Source organism: Bubalus kerabau, chromosome 14 (genome assembly GCF_029407905.1).
Source record: "Bubalus kerabau isolate K-KA32 ecotype Philippines breed swamp buffalo chromosome 14, PCC_UOA_SB_1v2, whole genome shotgun sequence".
Lineage (NCBI taxonomy): Eukaryota > Metazoa > Chordata > Mammalia > Artiodactyla > Bovidae > Bubalus > Bubalus kerabau.
In genome coordinates, this window is record NC_073637.1 from 30,824,257 (window position 1) to 30,842,238 (window position 17,982).

The following is a 17,982-nucleotide window of genomic DNA, read 5'->3' on the forward strand; positions in this document are numbered from 1 at the left end:
AAGGCTGAGAGGTAAAGAATTAACGCTTTCAAATTGTGGTCTTGAGAATCCCTTGGACAGCAAGGAGATCAAACCAGTCAGTCCTAAAGGAAATCAACCCTAAATATTCATTGGAAGGAGTGATGCTAAAAGCTGAAGCTCCAATATTTTGCCCATCTGATGCAAAGAGCCGACTCATTGGAAAAGATCCTGATGCCAGGAAAGATTGAGGGCTAGAGGAAAGAGAAGTGGATGAGAGAGAATGAGATGGTTGGATGGCATCACTGACTCAAGGGACGTGAGTCTGAGCAACTCCAGGAGGTAGTGAAGGACAAGGAAGCCCGGTGTGCTGCAGTCAATGGGGTTGAAAAAAGTCAGGCACAACTTAGTGACTGATCAACAACTGCAACCACTTTTTGAACTTTATGGTTGCCCTTGGAACTGTCAAGGGGTCTGTGGGTGTGTCATTTAGCTTGCCACTCTGTTACAATAAGCATATACTGAGGCTCAAGGTCTAGTGGAAGTTGAATCATCTGCCATCTTGGATGTATTTGGTTCTATTAGTTTATGTCCTGTCCTTGGGCTGTGTCATTCTTTTAAAGGTTGAGCCCTTCCCCCTTCACTCCTATTTCAAAACCATGTTCTTGTCAATTAATGCCACCACTTTTCCATTGCCCCTCACTGGACCACTCGTCTTTTCTTTTCTTCTTTCCACACTTCCATCTACTTTGTTCACATTACTGTCAGCCTGAAAGTAAGACATCCCCTTCATATTCTGCCCCCAAATATATAATTGCACTTATCTTTTTCTCAAGGTGATCCATGTAGAATACCACGAGCCGATATTGGCTAAGAACATTTTTTCTTTAGAATGGGCTGCTGCTGCTCTGTGCTCAGTTGTATTTGACTCTGCAACCCCCATGGACTAGTCCACCAGGCTCCTCTTTCCATGCAACCTTCCAGGTAAGAATTCTGGAGTGGATAGCCATCTCCTACTCCAGGGGATTTTTCCCAACCAGGGGTCGAACCCATGTCTCCTGTGTCTCCTGCATCAGCAGGTAAATTCTTTACCACTGAGTCATTGGGGACTATGCTATGTTAAAAACCAAGTTCACACTTATAGCATCCTTTGAGGTTGCTGCTCAAAGAAATGATTTCAGCTTTCACTGCCTCACCACCTTGCTTGTCCTACTTTCCTCCATGGGAAAAGTAAGCCTTTCTACCTGTGACAAGGGCAGCTGCTCTTTTTGCCCGTCAGCGGGTCCCTGCTGTGCGTTTCTCTGGGCACTGCCAAGTTCTAGGCACCAAGGAGACGTGGCCTGCAGCACCTGCCACGTAGCTGCTAGAGCCCAGATGGGGCAACGTGTCTGCCTGCGGATCCCGCACCCACAAGTCCTTATGGCACGAAAAGACTGAGTCCAAAAGAGGCGAGATACATTTCATACCAACCCAGCGCACATCAATACCCTTCCCCAAACAGCGCAGAGGCACAGGACGAGAACATTTGCAATCACACAGCTTTGCTGGAGGGAGGATTCCAGGTGGCGAGGGGAGATATGAGCACCGAACAGACACAAGGTGAACCTTGCAGGTGGTCAGAGCAGGTGTGCACCCATGTGGTAAGATCTTAGGGGGCCTGGAAACATCTAAACACTAGTGCTAGATCTAAAAGCACTCTACATGAAATGTTCAAAATATCACCGATGGAGATTCAACCCTTTGCTGGGCTTCTGCTACATGATGAAATACAAATACCTTCAGGAAGGGAGAGATTTTAAAATGTGCTCATCAATATCACTTTCATGGAAAAGGGTTTATAGTTCCTCTTCTGAAATGCAGTCCATTGGGTCACAGAGAGTCGAACACGAGTGAGCAACTAAACTTTCACTTGTGAAATGCAGTATGCTTTTCTTGGTGGTAGGTCAAAAAATATGTTTTCACCCAATAAGGGAGGAGAAAGAATGATAGGGGCATATGGATGTGAAGCGTAAGGTCATTGAAGAAAGCTTTGGTGAAAAACCTGGCACAAGGATAGTTCAGTGTAAGGAAGGATCCAACTGGCAGTGCGTTCTCTGAGTTCTGGAATTTTCATCCTGTTCTTATTGTATTCAAGTTGCATTAAGAGCAAACACATTGCTAAGAAACATGCCTTCCTTTTATTTTCCAGAGGTTATTACATCCCTCTAAATCCAAAGAAAACACCACAGTATAGTACATTTTACTTTCACATAGAATAACATTTCCATTTATATTTGAGGTTTTAAGCAAATTTCTTAATACTGTGTATACTTTCTCAAGGCTCTTGATCTTGTTAATTATGCAGAATAATATGATTTGATCTTGAAAATGCAACTCTAAGCATATGTCTTTGATATCTAGTGTTTACATGTTATGTATTTAAATTATAATTAGAAATTAATGAGTCAAATATACAAAGCATGCAGTACAAAAGAGAAACAAAATAGAAAAAGAAAATATGACTAAAATAGGGAAAGTCAGCACTCTTTTACTTAGATTCTTTTCTCTGGGCATGTGAGCGAGCATGCTAAGTAGCTTCAGTCATGTCCGACTCTTGGCAATCCCATGGACTGTAGCCCACCAGATTCCTCTGTCCATGGGATTCTCCAGGCAAAAATACTGGAGTCAGTCACATGCCCTCCTGCAGGGGATCTTCCCGGCTCAGGTATCAAACCCATGTCTCTTATGTCTCCTATGTCTCCTGCATTGGCAGGTGGGTTCTTTGCTACTAGTGCCATCTTGGTAGCTGGTATTGCAAAAATAAAATTTGGTTATTTTGTTAAATTATCAATTAATAATTTTTACTGAATTTAATGATCGAATCCTTTCTTATTTTTGAGTGACCAGATTCTATCAAAGTTGGAGAGTTTTCTAAGACAATTTTTACTCTCAGATTCAACCTCCATGATACTGTTTCCTGTTAAATTTTCTCTGTCTTATATAGTGTATACACAGGTTATCATAGGTTTTGTTGTAGATTAATCCCTTATGGGCAGTCTACAAGTAAATGAGTTAACAAATTGACTTTTTACTTTTCTAAGAATTCACATTTTTAATTTAAGTAAAAAAAAAAAAAGAAATGATAGTGAGGCCAGGCCTCTGATTTCAGCTATAAAGCACTTTGGTATAACTGGTCTCTTGTTTTTTCTTTCAGGTCCATAACAAGGAGTTGCAGTGGATAAACTCTAGGTCCTTTTTCAGATCAAAAATTCTAGACTAAAAATCAGATGATTAATTTCTGGAACAATATATCAGATTAGGAGTCTGAAACAGCCTATATTGTTATGTGACAGAAAGCTAAAAAATAATAAACTGAAAACAGGACAAAAGTTAATTTTATGCCATAAAAATTAAATGCTATACAAATTATTAATTTTCTTGAAAATAGTGGATTAATATTTTTAAAATACGAAAAAGAGCCCGTGTTTTCCTTTTATAGTTTCTATCTCTTTATTTATATTCACTATTTAGTGAGATAATGTTCTCCTGGTTTCTCTCAGTTCTTGATTCGTGGATTAATTTGTTGCTGTGAATGTATTTAAGACAGTTGAATTAACATCTTTGTCTAGTAAGTCCAATCTATGGGCTTCTTCAAGGATAGCTTCTGTTAATTTCTTTATTTTCTATGAATAGACCACATTTTGTTATTTCTTTACCTGCCTCATATGCTTTTCTGCTGCTGAAAATTGTATATGTTAATATTATAATATAATGTGGCAACTTTGGAAATCAGATTCTCCCCCTTGCTAAGGGCTTTTTATTTGACTGTTACAGTGGCCATTGTATATTTATTTAATAATCATTCTGATTGAATTTTGTAAAGTCTATATTCTCTGTTAAATGTATCCACTGAATTCTATATTTTATTGGCTTAGTGGTTAGTTAGTGATGGGACAGGGATTTTAAAACTTGGCATAAAAAAGGAAAAATAATTCTCTTATTCCCCGCAGATGGGCTTTGTGTGTGTGAGGCACACATTCAACACGGGGCCAGGCAATTTACAGCTGTGTTACAGTTTTTGCTTTCTGCTTTCACCGAGTCTGAAGGTCAGCCAGATGTGAGCATTAAGGCTTTTTTAGATCTTCTCTGGGCATACGCCATGACTTAGATTCTAAGAAATAATGTCAGAACTTTTCACATACCCTTCCCTCTAAGCTTCTCATTCTCCAGCCTTACTTCCTAGGCATCCAGTTACTCTATTGTTCATCCCCGTTTCTTTCTTTTTTTTTTTTTTTTTTTCCCATAGCCCTAAGCAGTAGAAACTAATACCTTTTCCTTTAAATGTTTTCAACAAATGCTTCATCTCAACACTGGGGGAGCTCAGAGTTAGGTGAGATGGCACCAGTCCTTTGAGTCAGTACTGTTGAGAGCTCCCAGACAGCTTAAAACAAAGGATCAGAGAATAAGGCTCACTGTGCCACATTCTGCTATTATGGGGTATGAGCATCCTTGTTTACTCTGGGCTCTTGTTCAGGCCAATTACAAATATTGGGATGAGGGATGTGGCCAAGGTGAGTTAAAATGCCACAAAATTGTCTTATCAAGATTCAGCATCTTTTTATTTTCTTTCTAATTAAATGTTTTCCTGGTTGCTGCAAACTTTTGGTTAATTTCCAAACTCCCCAAAAGCTTGATTCTGATAGTTTTTGCTGCTTATTCTTTGCTTGTGAAGGATTGCACTTTTCCCCCACTCTGCTATTTTTGCTGATGTCAATTTGATTTTTGACAAGCGTATAAAATTGTGTACCTACCATTATAGGATAAACGTGATAAAAGGAGTCAGATTCAGTGTCTCATTCCAACTCATTCCCTAATAATCCTAACATTCTCATAAAATGTGGACTAGCAAGAGTGCATAAGTGATAAGTATTAAAGAGCAAAGAAAAAAAAAAAAGAGCAAACATCATAGTTTGGAAAATAGTGCCCAGGAGAATTATGTAAAGGTCACAGGATATGAATAAATATTAATGCACTTATCATGCAAAATTGGAAAAAATGTGCTGTTACAACTGAAATATTATTCAAAGACAAGCATTGTAATTAAGGGTTTCCTTTTCCCATGGCGATGGTAGAGAAATGCAGGTTTATTCTCAGCCTTTAGCCAGTTCATAATCATTTTAAAAATTCAAATGTAATTCTTGTTGCAATAATGCTTAAAGACAGAATGAATAAGTAGTTAATTCCTCAAAAGCATGGCATTCAATCTGCTAAACATTCATATTCCCCATCTAGCATGTTCAGGAATGCTGTAGTATCAGTTCACAGTTTTAATCCTCAGAAATTTACAGCTAACTGAAAACACTATCAGCTCATCTTCTTTTGGGGACACCAGACATTTTTGGATGATCTATCTCTGGTGCTCAGATGGTAAAGAATCTGTCTGCAATGCAGGAAATCCAGGTTTGATCCCTGGGTCAGGAAGATCCCATGGAGAAAGGAATGGCTACCCACTCCAGTATTCTTGACTGGACAATCCCACAGACAGAGGAACCTGTGGCTGCAGTCCATGGGGTCACAAAGAGTAGGATGCAACTGAGCAACTAACACTTTCACTTTCCATAGACAGCTAGCATCTATATTTGGGTCAAAATGTTCTTCTCTGTCCGCTTCAGACTTCCTTTGTATTATCCAATTAATCAGAATAGTTTTTGTGGACTACCTTGCATTTGAGACTTAGGATCAGTGTAGCTCCAACACAGCTACTCTGTTTAGCTTCTGCTTCAATGATATTTCAGCTTCCTTGTGGCTCAGACAGTAAAGAATCTGCTTGTGAATGAAGGGGATTTGGGTTCGATCCCTGGGTTGGAAAGATTTCCCTGAAGAAGGGCATAGCAACCTATTCTAGTATTCTTGCCTGGAGAATCCCATGGGCAGAGGATCCTGGCGGGATATAGTCCATGGGGTCACAAAGAGTTGAACACAGCTGAATGACTCACACACACACACACACACACACACACATACACACACTGATAATTGCTCCATGTCACTACAATATATAGATGTTAGCAAACATTTAGAGGGGCAAGTTGGTTCTGAACCCGGTGTCAGACAGAGGGATGATTGTCTTCAGGGTTAGTCTCCCAAAGGGCTTCCTAAAATAAAATTTGATTCCAAACCAAACAGATCTTAACTCTGACACATGTTTTCTCTGGTTTCCTTTGTATTTTATATCTTGCTCAAAATAGCAAAATTACATATTAAAATAAATACACTGAGGTTATAAGGAATAAAACACGAAATGAATCTATAACTTTGTACTGCTTTCCTTTGCCAAACAACAGAAACTTTTTAAAGATGATGTAGTTAACTTTGATTTTCTTTAATTATCAAAAAATGTCAAGAATAAATGGAAGATTCAGAAAGATCATTATCTGATTGGGTTAAAATTTTTAAATTGCTTACTTTTCCATTGATAGACAAGCAGAACATTAAAATAATGCACATGTAGTGTTTTAAAAATTTTTCAATTTTGTTAAGTAAAATGCCAAAGTAAATTAGGTCATGGATTAAAAAGCATTAAGAAGTGCATATTAATATTCATATCAAAAAGTACCTTGCCATGAGAAATATAAATCTATAATAGTACTTACATAAAATATTTCTTCAACAATAAAAGTGATGACAAACATTAGAAGCAGAAGAACTGAGATATTTAGCTGTGCCAGTAAAAGAGGCTCAATTTCTTTATACTTACTCGAAATATGAAATTTTTTACTGTTTGATGGTACAAAGTCTTGCTTTCTTTATATCCTCCACAAAAGTATGCACACTATCAGATAAATAATGGCTTCTCAGTAAAGACTTATTGAAATAAGCTAAATCAGATTGAAGTCACATAGTAACTATTTCTTATTATTATCATTTTGGCCAGTATGAAAGGGGACAAAGTAGCTGAAGAAATCTTTATGAGGAGATTATTTTCAATTTAAACCAGAAGAAAGTGTTTCAGAGGTGCTCCTATACACTATGAAGTATACTCAGGATTTTCAAGTGGGTATAGTCGCAAGTCCCTGGAGGAGGGAATGGCAACCCACTCTAGTATTCTTGCCTGGAGAATCCCATGGACAGAGGAGCCTAGCAGGCTACAGTCCATAGGGTCACAAATAGACATGACTGAAGCGACATAGCATGCATATTTGCAAGCATGGAGCTACTTATTTACCACATCACGATATATCTTGCTTCTGTGCCTTTGCTCATAGACTTCTTTTTAAATTTTTTTTTTTTTTTTTTTACGTGAATCATTTTAAAAGTCTTTATTGAATTTGTTACAATATTGTTTCTGTTTTCAGTTTTGGTTTCTTGGCCTCAAGGCATGTGGGATCTCAGCTTCCCAACCAAGCATTGAACCCACACCCCCTGCATTGGAAGACAAAGTCTTAAACACTGGACCACCAGGGAAGTCCCTCAGAGGTTCCTTTTGACCAGAAAGTGTTTTCCTCAATTCTTTGCCTGGTTAGTTGTTCTTTCTTCAAGATTCAGTTCAGTTTCACTTCCTTTCAGAAACCTTGCCTTATTGTTCAGGCTGAGTTAGGTCCTCTTCATTTGTACTCTTGCATCAGTTTTTGTCTCTTATTCCCTGGTGACTCAGTAGTAAAGAACCCACCTGACAATGCAGGAGACACAGATTCAATCCCTGGGTTGGAAAGATCCCCTGGAGAAGGGAAAGGCAACCCACTTCAGTATCCTTGCCTGGAGAATCCCATGGACAGAGGAGCCTGGTCGACTACAGTCTACAAGGTTGCAAAGAGTCGGAGACAATTTACCAACTAAACAGCAACAACCAGTAGCTTGGAAGTGATTTAAGATAAGCAATGATGTACTAGTAATTTTTTATTTTCTTGCATCTCTCCTAATCCTTGAAATATCATGGACCCTGTATTACTATTTGTTAAAAAAAATTTGAAAGAATTATGCTTAAACAAAAAATTATAATCCTATTTGGTTAACAGTTATTTTCATATTTAAACCTGATAATATGTGTAAAGGAAAAAAAGCAAAATTGCTTCTTATGTAAAATACAATTATTTATCTATCAGTAAGACATGCGTTACCTCCCGAAAACTCCAGGAGGAGTTTGAGCCAAGCCAGTGTTTGGGCCAGGAATCAAGACGGGTCTGATAACCTATACAGGCTTGCTTCTGCCAGGTGGCGCTAGTGGTAAAGAACCTGCCTGGCAATGCAGGCGACAGGAGTTTGATCCCTGGGTCAGGAAGATCCCCTGGAGGAGGAAATGGCAATCCACTCCAGTATTCTTGCCTGGAGAATCTCATGGACAGAGGAACATGGCAGGCTACAGTCCATGGGGTCTCAGAGAGTCGGACACGACTGAGCGACTGAGCACACAGGACATGCGTTATTGTTTTGAGCTTTGTGTCACTTCAAGTTACATCCAGGAGTCTCTCTAGTGGTCCAATGGCTAAAACTTCATGAGCCCAATGCAAGGTGACTTGGTTCAATCCCTGGTCAGGGAACTAGTTCTCACATGCCAAAACTAAAAGAGCCCGAGTGCTGCAACTAAGACTTGGAGCTGACAAATAAATAAATACTAAACAAACAAACAAACAAAAAAAAAAACAGAAAGTCCTAAACTTCTAGTCCATAAAAAGGTGTTGGGTGAGGTTGAGTAAATTTAGCACTTATTTGTCCTCAGGGAAAATACCCCAAGATTACCAAAAAAAAATATGAAATAGATTTGCATGTTTGATAGTCAATAAAACTAAGAGACAACTAAATTTTGAAAAACAAAATCAGAATGAGGAGTCCCCAGACAATGAAAATCAAATAAGCATTTAAAAGAGTAAAGTGTAGACACCCACTGTAGCAGATACAGAAAAAGCTGGCATAGCATACTTCTCCAGGGTGATACTCAAACTCAGAAATCTTATTATAATACGAGAAGTAACTTGATTCCGCTGTAAGCATATCTGGACTTGATTTGTTTCTGAGGAGAAATTAAAGATCACCTGTGCTTAGTTGCTCAGTCGTGTCTGACTCTTTGTGACCTCATGGACTGTAGCCCACCAGGCTCCTGTGTCCACGGGGATTCTCCAGGCAAGAATACTGGAGTGGGTTGCCATGGCCTCCTCCAGGGGATCTTCCCAACCCAGGGATTGAACCCAGGTCTCCTGCATTGCAGGCATTCTTTACTGTCTGAGCCACCAGAGAAGCCCAAGGACCACCTAGACAGGCCATGTTTGCAGAAAACCATCCATTACATGGGATAGGCTGAGTAATCTCCACATTGTGAGAAGCCCAACAATGCCAAATTTGGGGCAAGTGTGAAGTAAAGACTAAAAAAAAGAAAAATTACACCATTATTCTATGACATGAGAAGAATCTCTGCTAGCCTGAAATATGGACCTGGCTTTCTCTGACACAAAAAAATCTAAAAATAGCTGCTCAGAAAGAAATTCTATTCCTCAAGACAGCAACATAGAAAAGAGAATGGGATTTATAGAAAAATAAGAGGCAAGGAAAGAAAACAAATGGCAAATGAAGAAAATATACTGGAAAAAAGTCTTGCATTAAAACATATGAAAATTGTGATCAAACATTTTCCCAAGAACTTAAAACACTTAGAGTAAGTAGGCTTATAATGGGAAAGAACTAAATAGAGATAAAAGACCTCAGGAATAAAATAGCATTGAGAATACTATAAAATATTTATTAGTAGAGGTCAAGGAAGAAGTAAAAGGAAAATAAATTAATGTAGAACTTAACAGCCTTTATATACATAAGCATCCATTTTTAAAGAGATAATGGGAAAAAAGTCCATAGTTTCAGTGACAGCAACATGCATGAAATATTTAGGACAAAATGTACAAAGAAATAGTTGTGATTCTTTTAAAAAATCCACAAAATATTACTACAGGGCCCAAAAGGAGAATTATACAAATGAAAAGTCATATTTTTGAAATACTATCATATAGCATACATTGACATATAGATATCAATTCTAAGTTGATAAAAGAAAACTGTACTTTTCAAATGAAGAAGCTAGTTCTTAAATTCATACAGAAACCTTTAACCATCACTGCTGCTGCTAAGTTGTTTCAGTCATGTCTGACTCTGTGCAACCCCATAGATGGCAGCCTACCAGGCTCCCCCATCCCTGGGATTCTCCAGGCAAGAACACTGGAGTGGGTTGCCATTTCCTTCTCCAATGCATGAAAGTGAAAAGTGAAAGTGAAGTCACTCAGTCGTGTCCGACTCTTAGCGACCCCATGGACTGCAGCCTACCAGGCTCCTCCATCCATGGGATTTTCCAGGCAAGAGTACTGGAGTGGGGTGCCATTGCCTTCTCCGTAACCATCACTAGTAATCAAAATACTGAAGAGTCATGAGAAATGACCCTACTAGATATCAAAATGTATTATAAAGTGATGACAATTAATAGTTTTGCACTGGCACATGAATATATAAATCAATAGAACAGAATAAAAATATACTAATAATTCAAATATATAAAAACATTATGATATAATCACTATTTCAAAACAGGAAAGCAATATTATTTTTTAAATAGTAGTAAGACAACAGAAGAGGATAGCTACTTGGAAATGCAAACAAACAAAAACTCTGGAACTTTTTATTCAGAAATGAATTTTAGATTGATCAAATGTAAAAATGCAACCAGAAATTATTTTTTAAAAGACCAGATTTTTTAAATTCCAAGAAAGCTAAGGCTTTTCTAAGTATGTAGTAAGTCCTTGAAGTCATTAAAAGAGATAGTTGATTCAATCACTTTCTTAAAAATAATTCTTTACTGATTCAAAATAAATAAAATCAAAAGCTGATCTTAGAAGGAAGAATTAAAATTTATAGAACATCAAAGGGCTAGCCCTTATATGGAAAATTTCCCTACAAAGCCATAGTTAAAAGTCCAACAATACAATTTAAAAATGCAAAAGATAAGAAAAACAGTTCATGGAAAAGTAAAGGCACATAAATAAATATTCAGACAGAAGCTGCAATGAGATACTGTCTTCATCTCTTCAATTGGCAAAGACCCAAATGCACATGGGCAAGGTCCGATGATGTACTGTGTCAGCCATGGTTTGGGAAAAGCAGACACCCTCACACATTGATGATGGAATGTAAATTAATATCACCCTCCATAAAGGCAATTTGGAAATAAAATTTAAAAACTCAGATATTTTTAGACTTGGTGATCATACTTCTAGAAATTTGTTCAGTTGAAACTCACATAGTGCAACCTGACATATAAGACATTATTGTGGCAAATGATTTGCAATAACTTAACTGTGTAATTTAACAGAAGATTGGTCAAGGAAGTTTGTTATACCGTAAATTAGAAAATATTCAGCCATTTAGAAAAATAATAAAGCAGTATTATAAACTGATAGAAAAAGGCTGCAAAATTAAGTGGGAAAAAACCCAGGATGTTAAACAATGTATTTAGGAAGCTAAAAATTTCATTAAAAAGGAAAAAATGTGTATATTCTATAATTACTCATATTTACATAGAATATTTGTGAGAGAATACTCAAGGATGCAATAGCAACAGTTATTTTTAGAGAAAGAAACATGAAGCCTGGGAGACAGTGTCATGAAAGAAATCTTTACATAATATTGTGTAGGTTTCAAATTTTATACCACAGGTTTATTCATTTATTTTAAAGAAAGAAAAGGATAGTGTAGAAAGCTTTGACTTTGGGTCAAGTACTTAAATTTTCTGTGGCCTATTTTCCTCATCTGTAAAATGGGAATAAAATTTCTGCCTATGCTATAAGGCTGTTATAAAGCCTTGACTCATTAATACATGTAAGGCAACTAGAGTACCTAACATGGAAAAATGCTTTATTAATTATCATTTTCTCATTAAAATAAAAGGGTAACACAGACAAAAACAGATGTACTGGGTATCAGTAACATGCAGAGCTGACTGGACCTAAGTGCTGAGACAGTTTAGAAAAAGACATCATGACAAAGTTGGATTCAAACTGGGGCTGAGCTTCTGTGACAGCAGTCACTGAACTTCTCAGAGAGAGAATTCAGGTACCTATCAGTTTAGTTTTTACCAATCTGATCCTACAGGTGCCATTCCAAAGGGTCTGGACTTACACAATGACCACCACCAACATCACCACCAACCTCATCCCTTCCACCACCACCACCACTACAAGATGTGAATGTAATATAGGGAGAAAAAATACTAGCTGAGAAGCAGAAAAACACACAAGTCATCTGGCTCTGATGACCTTCAGAATGCATAAACCAGGTAGAGTTGAAGAAGACACAGCACAGACAGGGTTCCAGGAGAGAGATCCCATTTTCAGAGGGGCAGAGACCAGTGGGAGAGAAATTTCTGTCCAGGAAACAGAAATAGAAGCTTCCTGAACTCAGCCTCTAGTTTCAGCAGTTCTTCACTGAGCTGAGTCACATCCACTGAACCAGTTCTTGGCTGAGCTCTGATAAAAAAAGAACTGGACCTCCTGGGCCAAACAAAGTTGTCTCTCTGATATTAGGGTTTTGTATCCTTTATGTGTCCTCCTCAAAGAACTTTACTACTACTACCTTAGTGAGTGTGTGCATGTTCAATGGCTCCCCTCTCTTTGCGACCCTATGGACTGTAGCCGGCCAGGCTCCTCTGTCCGTAGGATTCTTCAGGCAAGAAGACTGTAATGGATTGTCAAGCCCTCCTCCAGAGGATATTCCCAACCCAGGGATAGCGATGGTGTCTCCTGCACCTCCTGCACTGCAGGCAGTTTCTTTTCCCACTGAGCCACCTGGGAAGCCTTACTATCTATCTTAGTGTATTTGCCTAATTGATAAGTAGCCATGGTGAGGTCACACTGAGAAGTTTAGTGAGAGTTTAGTATATCCAGAGATAACTGTAAATGTGTGATGTGCTCCTCTGAGAAGGTAAATTCAACAGGATCCATTATTCTGTATAATTATACAATTCAAATTGGAAGCAAGTTTTCATCTTTGGGCAATAAAAAAAATGACTTCTGAATCTTCCATGTATGTACAAACTCAACTAAGATTTGTTGGATAACTAGTGTGAACGAGATACACTATGCAGTGCTTTCTCACCACGTGCTCTCTTACTGGAAACAAGGCAGAGGATGAGGCTAAATTCAGCTTGGTGGTCTTGTTTTGAGCTGAGGTTTAGGCTGCTCCCCAAATTCTCTTTAATGCCTTTCTATGTTATCCTTCAAAAGGATGAACTCTCAATACTCTTTCTTTGTATTCTATCAGTTTCTACTTTGACACATTTTCTTCACACTCACGTACAATGGGTTTGGTGGGGTTTTTTGTTTTTTCCTCCTGGATTTCTCTGTTAATGTTTTTTATCCTGCTTCTTTGAAATAGGAAAAAAAAAAAAAAAAAAGTTTGCCTTGGTCTTCATTTCTACCCTAGCCTTTCTGGTTACCTTATCTTAAATCAAAGTTGTTGACCACCTATCCTCAAATAATCTCCTTTTACTAACAGAGGCAGAGACAAATAGACATCTGTGACTACTAGGGGGAAATGGAATTTCTCATAAGAATGAAAAGAGCCATTCAGACATTCTTAGCATTGAATAGTAAGAAAATAAGTTTTCATCTTTAAACTTCCAGCCAACAATGTGCTCTGTCTCATTCACCTCCCTTAAAAGAAAATCTGCTTGACTACTGAGCAAACATCTAAGCCAGAAAATTGAAACTCTCAGTTTTTAATCAGTGAGGGGTTTTGTTTTTGTTTTTGGTGTTCTTTTGGGGGGCGGGTGTGTGATTTTTGGAGATCTATAAAGACATCTATAGGATTGTTATAGAAATTGCTGTTCAAAGCTTTCTTAATCTGTAAAGAAGTGGTTATGAATGAGGATGTACAAGTCACTATCAATTTTCTTCAAGCTGGTCCATGTCTGTTTATCCTTTTGCTGTATGTGATGACACGCATTGCAGCCTATGTGAAAATGTCCAAGCCGCCTGTAGGAAAAGCTTAATAATGTATTTGCAGTCCATCTTCCTCTAGACAAGTGCATGCCATCTATTTGCTGGGTTGTGTAACCAGCTCTCAGAAGGGGCACATGGTTGGCTGCAAATGGTTCTGTCTGACATCTTTCTGTTCCTCCTCGTATTGATATTTAGCCCCTGAAAGCCTGGTCTGCATTTTCAAAACATACCAGAAGTGGGGAATCGGTTGTGTGATGTTGGGAGGAAAATGTCATGACCTTGATTATAACTGTCATTTCTGAAGGGGAAATTATAGACATGAAATTCTTCAGGGTCAGAATCAGCGCAGAGCACATCTAACTCAGAGGGGCGTTTTCCAGTCGGTCTGTGGGTAAGTTTAAACCTAAACTGCAAGGGAACCCTGCAGGCATTCTTTGTGCCCTGGTCAAAGCTTTGCTTCTCTGCTATGATCATATACCAGAAGATCCCTGCCTTGAATAAGGAGGAAGATGTAATCATAAGAGTCTAAACTAACCTGACCTTGAAAAAAACGTTAAGAAAATGATTGAATTTACAGGTTTCCTTTCATTCTGAATTATTTATTTATTTATGTATTTATTACTAACTCTACTCTCATTTACAAACATTTTGGAACTTATTAATGTGATGATCTTTTGCTCTAGAATGGTATGCAAGCAAATCTAATGTGGAAAATGTACCCATTAGATATCAGTTTGGAAGCCACCCAAATAACCTCCTACAAAGCCTCTATAAAGGGTTTCCCAAGTGGCGCTGCTACTGCTAAGTCACTTCAGTCGTGTCCGACTCTGTGCGACCCCAGAGACAGCCTCCTACTAGGCTCCTCTGTCCCTGGGATTCTCCAGGCAAAAACACTGGAGTGGGTTGCCATTTCCTTCTTCAATGCATGAAAGTGAAAAGTGAAAGTGAAGTCGCTCAGTTGTGTCCAACTCTTAGCGACCTCATGGACTGCAGCCTACCAGGCTCCTCTGTCCATGGGATTTTCCAGGCAAGAGTACTGGAGTGGGGTGCCATTGCCTTCTCCACAAGTGGCGCTAGTGGTAAAGAATTCATCTGCCAATGCAGGAGATGCAAGAGACCTGGGTTCAATCCCTAGGTTGGAAAGATCCCTTGGAGGAGGGCATGGCAATCCACTCCAGTATTCTTACCTGGAAAATTCCATGGACAGAGGAACAGTCTATGGGGTTGCAAAGAGTTGGATGTGACTGAGTGCACACACACACAAACACACACACACACTCAGTCTCTTTACTCTAGTTTCAGGGCACAGACTCCAAAGGCAACATCGTAGAAAGGCACTAATGTGCTTCTATGTTCTGCTGTCCTCAGCTTCACCTTCCTTCTGTCTTCCTGAAACACTAAACTCCAAAAGGCTAAGAGCATGGGACAGACACCTGTCTGTGAGAACACCAACTGAGCCTCTGGAAAATAAAAACCAGTAGAAAACAAAAAGAATTGCCTAAGCATAGAACATTATTTCATAGAATGTTTTGATTAGTATCACTGTGGTTTTATCTCCCCGACCCAGAGACTGAACCAGGGTCTCCTGCATTGCAGGCTGGTGCTTATTTCCATGGCCCAGAGGAATGATTTGGCAGAATAAAATTACATTCTCTCTCCCACCTATTTTCTGCAGATATTTCACATATTGACTAAACATAATATCATGCCACACTAAGAACCTTGAGGTTTGAAATTCCTCTCCAGCGTCTGTGAAGAATACTAAAAAACCAAGGGGGCAGTGATTTTTTGAGCTGAAACCTTGTCTTTGCACTTTTATAGTCAATTTTAGGTAATCTCAGAATTATGTTTTCATACACAGAATCACCTCATGTAGTCACGTTGGGATGACATCTTAACATTCGTTAGAGACAGAAATCCCATCAACGTGGCAGGACCTGTGGCCCTTGGGGTCAGCTGTGCAACCTATGAAGGGATTTTCCTTCTACTATCTCTCATGCATGTGTGCTAAGTTGCTTCATTCGTGTCTGACTCTTTTCGACCCAGCAGACAGTAGCCGACCAGTCTCCTCTGTCCAAAGGATTCTCCAGGCAAGAATACTGGATTGGGTTGCCATGCCCTCCTCCAGGGGATCTTCCCGACCCAGGGATAGAACCCGAGTCTGTTAAGTCTCCCACATTGGCAGGTGGGTTCTTTAGCACTAGTGCTACCTGGGAAGCCCTTACTATTTGGTACCATGAATTTATAGTCTACATGACATTGGGTTCTTCTTGGTCATCATATGAAAAGGAAATTATTTAACTTTAGCATTCTGAAAGACTCATGGTCCTTCTTTGGCAAGGCACTACCTTTGACCTAAGATAGAGGGTTTTCTTCTTGTCTACACCACTTGAATTGTTGATGGGAGCCCCATGGAGAGTGTTCAGAAAGCATAAAGCCATCCTATATCTATTCATGAGGGAAAACTATTCTAACCCAGTTGCATCCTTTACAGGAAGGGCTGTGAGAGCACAGGCGGAACACACATCATGAAAGCACATATTGGTCACACAGTGCTGCTGTCAGCAAAGACCTTAATGGGCTTAGAGAAGGATATGGATGCTGAAGAAAATGCTATCCATCAGCTATGGCAACAGTAAAGTACCAAAGAGAAAGAGAGTGAAAAGAGAAAGAGAATGGGAGCCAATTCAGAAGACTAGGATAATAGAAGTGAACTGTTTTAGTTTGGGGAGTGAAAAATTATACTTACATAAAAGTGAAACTGTTAGTTGCTCATTCATGTCTCACTCTTTGCAACTCTATGAACTATAGCCCACCAGGTTCATCTGGCCATGGGATTCTCCAGGGGAGAGCACTGCAATGGGTAGCCATTCTCCAGGGATCTCCCGGACCCAGAGATTGAACCAGGGCCTCCTGCATTGCAGGCAAAGTCTTAACCATCTCAGCGAGTAGGGAAGCCACCACTTTACAGAAGGCCCCCAAATTACTTCCTAATAATTTTACATAAGTCTCCCTGCCAAAATACCTATATAAGCCCCTCCCTTCCCAAAAAATTCTCAATGGAAATGTCAAAATTGTTCAGGGTCAGAGATTTTATCTTCAGTTCAGTTCAGTTCAGTTCAGTTGCTCAGTCATGTCTGATTCTTTGCAACTCCATGGACTGCAGCACACCAGGTTTCCCTGTCCATCACCAACTCCTTGAGTGTACTCAAACTCATGTCCATTGAGTTGGTGATGCCATCCAGCCACCTCATCCTCTGTTGTCCCCTTCTCCTTCCACCTTCAATCTTTCCCAGCATCAGGGCCTTTTCCAATGAGTCAGCTCTTCTCATCAGATGGCCAAAGTATTGGAGTTTCAGCTTCAGCATCAGCCCTTCCAATGAGTATTCACGACTGATTTCCTTTGGGATGGACTGGTTGAATCTTCTTGCTATCCAAGGGACTTTCAAGAGTCTTCTCCAACACCACAGTCCAAAAGCATCAATTCTTCATCTCTCAGATTTCTTTATAGTCCAACTCTCACATCCATACAAGACTACTGGAAAAACCATAGCTTTGACTGGATGGACCTTTGTTGGCAAAGTAATGTTTCTGTTTTTGAATATGCTGTCTAGGATGGTCATAGCTTTTCTTCCAAGGAACAAGCATCTTTTAATTTCATGGCTGCAGTCACCTTCTGCAGTGATTTTGGAGCCCCCAAAAATAAAGTCAGCCACTGTTTTCATTGTTTCCCCACCTATTTGCCATGAAGTGATGGAACCAGATGCCATGATCTTAGTTTTCTGAATGTTGAGCTTTCTGAATGTGAAAATGTTAACTTTTTCACTCTCCTCTTTCACTTTCATCAAGAGGCTTTTTAGTTCTTCTCTGCCTTCTGCCATAAGTGTGCTGTCATCTGCATATCTGAGGTTATTGATATTTCTCCTGGCAATCTTGATTCAAGCTTGTGCTTCATTCAGCCTGGCATTTTGCATGATGTACTCTGCATAGAAGTTAAATAAGCAGGGTGACAATATACAGCCTTGACAATATACTCCTTTCCAGATTTGGAACCAGTCTGTTGTTCCATGTCCAG